The sequence below is a fragment of the Podarcis pityusensis genome (assembly GCF_964106645.2).
Source record: "Podarcis pityusensis genome assembly, chromosome: 5".
Lineage (NCBI taxonomy): Eukaryota > Metazoa > Chordata > Lepidosauria > Squamata > Lacertidae > Podarcis > Podarcis pityusensis.
Window position 1 is genome coordinate 71,300,919 of NC_138032.1, and position 6,000 is coordinate 71,306,918.

At 41.1% G+C, this 6,000-nt stretch overlaps 1 protein-coding gene across 45 annotated transcripts in view; it reads right to left on the reverse strand.

Annotated features, from left to right (window-relative positions):
- Positions 1–5,322, reverse strand: part of COL13A1 (collagen type XIII alpha 1 chain) — a gene marked incomplete at its 5' end in the record, with an annotated part of 94,112 nt that extends 88,790 nt beyond the window's left edge. For all 45 annotated transcript variants that reach the window (XR_013986110.1, XM_081004703.1, XM_081004701.1 and 42 more), the window contains one exon: positions 5,302–5,322. The remainder of the gene's footprint in view (positions 1–5,301) is intronic.
- Between the last annotated feature and the right edge of the window lie 678 nt (positions 5,323–6,000).

Consider the following 6,000-nt stretch of genomic DNA (forward strand, 5'->3'; position numbering starts at 1 on the left):
GTGTTAGGTTGAAAATACAGAAGTTTGCGTATTTTATGGAATCCGAAGTGGAAACTATGTGGTTGGAGCATCTTCAATGCAACGGTATAAATCTGCTTGCATGGTCTTGTGTGCGTATAGGTGTATGTCTAAAAAATTTTTAAATATGTCTATAAGTATGTATGTATAGCTGTGCAGAAAATTGATAAAGAAACATACATGGTGTCATTATATAGAAACATTTTATAGTTTCACAAATTTGCAATATTGCATAACACATCAAAGTTGTTGAGAACATAAGAACAAAACATAAGAAGAGCCTGCTGGATCAGGCCAAAGCCCCAACTAGTCCAGCATCCTGTTATAACAGTGGCCAACTAGATGCCTATGGGAAACCAAGGAAAGAAGAAAATGAGCCCTCTCGTAGTCTAATGACATATTCTGTTTAGCAGTATATTTCCTAATCCATTAGTATAATACAGTGGTACCTCAGGTTAAGAACTTAATTCGTTCTGGAGGCCTGTTCTTAACCTGAAACTGTTCTTAACCTGAGGTACCACTTCAGCTAATGGGGCCTCCTGCTGCTGCTGCTGCTGCGCCACTGCTGCATGATTTCTGTTCTCATTCTGAAGCAAAGTTCTTAACCCGAGGTACTATTTCTGGGTTAGCGGAGTCTGTAACCTGAAGCGTATGTAACCTGTAGCGTATGTAACCTGAGGTACCACTGTAAGTGGTAGCCCATTGGTTCTTAAATTGTGTTTTATTTTGGATCCCTTGCTTGTTTGTTGTGAATCATTATTATGTCACCATGTGGGGAAGGTATTTGAAAGGCTTATGATTATTAATCACCTGCTGTTCTTTGCTTCCATTGCTATTTGTGTGATGGATAATCACACATTAGCAGAAGGGTCTTTAAAAAAAAACAAAACAAAAAAAACTTGCACTGTCAAAGAAATAAGCAGCTTCTCTGTGGCTTGCCTCTTCAGCCTGAGGTAGAACTACTAACAGGAATCTATAGCTCTTTAGCATTTTCCTTTTTTATTAACAGTGTGGCATCAACATGCCCCTGAAAAATGCACCAGAAGCCCTTGAATCACAGCTAAAGAACCCTTGTATCAGTTAATTTGAGAAAATCAGTTCTACACTTTTTCAAAATTTTGCTCAAGATATTACTAAGGCAAAGGATGATTTAGGGGAGTACGGCCACTTTGGTCACACTGGGTGTGGAGCCTCAGGGATGCCGCAACTATGATTTATAATGGAGCGCAAGAAGGGAAGGGGTGCCAAATTTTGGTGTCACACAGGGTGCTGCTGAAATTTGACACCCCAAGTCCTGCCACTGACTAAGGGGCATAGAAATTACTTGCTTTAAATGTGCATGTTGTAAGCTGGGAAAAAAGTTGCACTTTCAGATCTTCCTGGCTGCAGTCCTAACTATGTCTACTAAGAAATCACTGGGGCTTACTCCCAGCTAATGGGCAGGATTGCAACCTCATAGTGGATGCAGGTCTACTTAGAATTAAGTCCCACTAAGTTCATTTGAAATTACTCCTAGGTAAGGATGTATACGAGAGTCACAAAGTACATTCTAGCATTTATGAGTCTTATGTCTGGTAATGGACTCTCTATTTTGAACAATGTGCATTGCATCATGCCCTGCCCTCTCTGTGCAAAAACATTCATATATATCTTTGCAACCCTAAAGGCTAGCAACATGCTTTTAGACAATGAAATAAAGCTGATCTTATCAAGAAGTTGAATTCTGAACCCAATACTGCCTTCCAGATTCCTCTTGAATTGCACCACACACACATCCCTGCCTATGATGTTCAGAATAAATTACTGATGCTTAAGAGAGCAGGGTGCCTATCATGTAATGCCAAGAAACACACTCACTCATGAGTAATGTTTATACCCCTCACAGTGCATTGGCACAACCTTCATAGCTTAATAAGTCAGCATGGTTTGCCTGGCTGCCTGCCTACCATGTGTTTCTAAGGTTTTCATCACCAAAGCAGCCAACACACTATACAACCACATGAAAAACAAGGGCCTATCTTGATGTTATTATCCCCTAAGATTCCACAAAGTGTGTTTAGGTCCCTTATTTTTATTTCTTTGCATTTGAAAGTCACACTTGAGGGATATTTTATCCAAAGGTGTCATATCTAAGATCTGAACTACCTTCAAGTCTGACCCTTGTGTGGTCTTTCTAGAGAAGAACTTTCCAAACTGATTTCTGAAGCTGAACACATTTTACTCCCAAATTTCAGAAAATTAATCCTAAAGCTCCCTAATTATCAAAGCTGAACCTTTTGGGTTAATTCAAATTGAAATCAAGAAATAAAAAGGAGGAGAGCTTCTTACTTGACATTTTGAATTGAGGTATAGATACCTGAGTACAAGACATGCACACACTACTAATTTGTACGTGCCTTGATAAACAGCTCAGTTTTCCCAGATGTTTTTCCATTATCATGTCCATGTATATAACAAGGTTTTTGTTTTTTAATGTGCGAAGGCATGCTTTGCAATTGATGGATGCCCAGTCATATATCTTGAGCTCAGATATTTATACACACTGACAAAACAGCAAGCAAGAACAGAACTAAATGTTATGCTTTTCAGACTGAGCTGCCAACAAAAATGATACACCGGCTTCAAGTTCTCCCACTCGTCCCTGTTATGTTTAGGCATATTGAGCAGAATCAAGACATCATCATGTTATACATTTCCCCAGCCCTTGACTGTGGGGTAGGCTGTGTTGTTGGCAGGCCAGGGTAGATGACTATCATGGGTGTCTTTGTACATTAATAATAATAATAATTTTATTATATATACCCCACCCATCTGGCTGGGTTTCCTCAGTCACTCTGGGAAGCTTACAGCACATAGAAAAACATAATAAAACGTCAAACATTAAAAACTTCCTGATACAGGGCTACCTTCAGATGTCCTCTAAAAGTTGTATAGTTCTTTTTCTCCTTGACATCTGATGGGATGGCATTTCTAAAACTTTTGGGGAGAAAACTCAACAAGAGACTATGGTTTTTGGCACCAACCCCATGTTGGACCTAAAACTGACTTCTGCCCTGAGAAACGTCCCTTTAATGAAAAAGAGAACTGACTTCCAATATCATATTCCCATACTTACAGTGAAAAACAGTGGTACATTTATTGTGGTTATAGTTATTCATATAGATAGGCTCTTTCGCTTTCCCCTGAGTGAACTAGCTTCTGAAGTCAGTAACTTATCATTAGATTAGATTAGATTAGATTAGATTAGAGGGGGAAATGTCAGTCCTCCAGTATGAAGTCCCTCTGGCATATTTTTTGTGACCCATCATGTCCACAGACTATCACTAATACCTGATTTCCATGTGGATTAGCATTAGGTATATGTTTACAAATCCCATAAAAAGTGACCGGCACCATGCTGGTTTTGTTTTTAATCTCTGATAATAAGACTATTCATATAAACAAGCTTAGAGGGGAAAGAAGAATGCAAGCTGTCAACAAGGTGGGAAAAGAATATTTACATCTTTTGCTGTTTGAGAGGAACTACAAATAGGAATGGGGGATGTGTCCATTAAGAAGAGATTTAATGAACTAGCCATGTTCCTACCTAGCAAACGTAGAAGGATAATGGAATGGATTCTGATAATAGATCCTATCCCAGCTAGGCAAATGCAAAACCACCCAAGGTAAGCTAGGTACACCTTCCATTCCAGCAGTGACAGCTAGTTACAGAGGGGCAGAAAGTGGTCAAGTGACCACCAATGCTGGTTGTGAGAGAGGGGTGCCTGTGATCCATGACCTGGTGGAAGCAGCCAAAACAATAGTGCCTCACATATAGCACTGTGCAGCTGTTTTGGTGACTGGCTAGTTCACCATACCCATGTGGATATTACAGACTAATTACACAATTGGCCCAAAATTACCAGCACATGCCTTCATGAGTATCTCTTGCCCAGGCTACTCCCACAGATGTTGGTTGGTAAGCCCCAGATGTTCCCCTCCCATTTGACAGCTGATTAATGGTATTGTTTTCCATACCCCCTTATCAGCCACTACTACTTCCAGGAAGTGAAATCAATGGTGGCAATGAAACTTATATCAACCAGATCAAGAGATCTTAGGTAGCAGAAGTGGGGAAGCTCCTCCAAGCTTCTAAAATCAGGGTCACAATCAACATGCTTCCAATCACAGCACTAGACTACATTGACCAGGGGTAGCCAGCCAACTGTCCTTGGATTACAATCCCTATCAGCCCCAGCCAACAGGGCCAATGGTCAGAGGTGGTGGAAACTACAGTTCAGCAACATATGAAGGGCACTGTGTTGGGTACCCCTGACATAGACAATGGGGTGTCCAATATGAGGCAACTTTTATATTCTTAACTGTGCTATAAATGTGACTGGCAGCTTCCCAAAATGCCAGTGTCTGAATGTGGGCTGGAAGGATGTGTCTTCTCTGTCATTATATTTTCCTGATGCTTGGTTTGTGCTAAACCCAAGCCATAAAATGCATGGTTTGTTGCTCAAGGAATGTTGTGCCACAAATTCCTGAAGGAAATCAACCCACAACACCAAAAAATCTAATGAACTGGAGCTTCCATTGCACATGGGCCAAACAGGTCAGCTCTGTATTTCTGCATCACTAAGAACACATTCCTCACACAATGGTATTTGTTCCACTGAACCTGCAAATCCTTTCCACGATTAAATAATATAGGACAGATTTACATCTCTGCCTACTCACAAGTCAATGCTGGGTATGCCAAGAATCTGAAAACTCCTGAGAGCTTTATTATATGACCTGTAAGTAGACCAAGATATAGATCCTTTGTATGTTTCTGCAGGAGTGGCTTGCAGAAGCAACTCCAAGAATGAAAACTGCAATGTGGGAAGGAAATACCCTAAGTGCTATGAGCTCATCTGAAATCAAAAGAACTTCTTAAAGGAAATGTGTGCTCTCCATTACAAGAAAGACTTGGGAAATTCTATACTTAGAACCTTTGTCCTGACATTGGGTCAGTCTGCATGTCCCACTGAAATCCAGTTCTCTTTACAGCAGAAGAGGTGAACATGGCACCCTTCAGATGTTACTGGACTGAGCAGTAGCCATGCTGGCTGAGGATGAAGCTGATGTGAGTCCAAAACCATCTAAAGGGTACTATATCATCTACACCTATTGTCTGACAATATGTTCTTTTGCAATGGGTAGCCAGCTATCTCCTCCCCAGTATTCACAGACTTTAGGCAGCTGGCAAGAAAGGAAGAAGAGAGGAGGAGAAACACAAAAAGGGGAAAAAATATTTACCGGAAGCCCAGGTCTTCCTGAAGGACCCTGAAAAGAAACACAGCAAAGGACAAGTTGGCACAAGGAGCATGGGCAACTGGATTGGTACAGAGAAACAATAAAGACATAAGCTAACTGAATCTTGGATGTGAAGAATACCACTCCAGTGGCGGTAGAGCACATTCTTTGTGCAGATAAGGTGCCCTATGTTTAATTTGTGGCATCTCCAGTTAAGTGATCATAGACAGGAAAGCTAGGCGTTTCCAGACACTCTGGCAAGCTATTGGAAGTCAGAGTAGACAAGACTGGGCCAGATACAACTGACTTGGCGCAGTTAGCCTTGTGTATCCTAGACAAAGATGTGGGGCTCACTAAAGAAGGATATGTAGCTTGTTGAGTACAATTGTGAACCACACCCGCTGCTACTATTCACTCCCACTGCTGTGCAGTCAGCAGGTGCATTTCTGCACTGGGATTAACTGGCATTATTAGTCCATGTAGATTCATTCTAGCATAGGAGAGTATGTGCAGCGAACAAGCACAGAACAAGCACACCCTACGTGAGTGAGAAGGAGAGTGCTTGGATAAACGACAGCTATTTGCTCAAATATGTTGTAGTCTTTCAAAAGAGCCAGTTGTTCAAATATGTTGTCGGCGTGACTCCTCTTCAGGCATGACCGATTCAAAGGAAAGTTACAATAAAAGGAGCTAAAGAGAGCC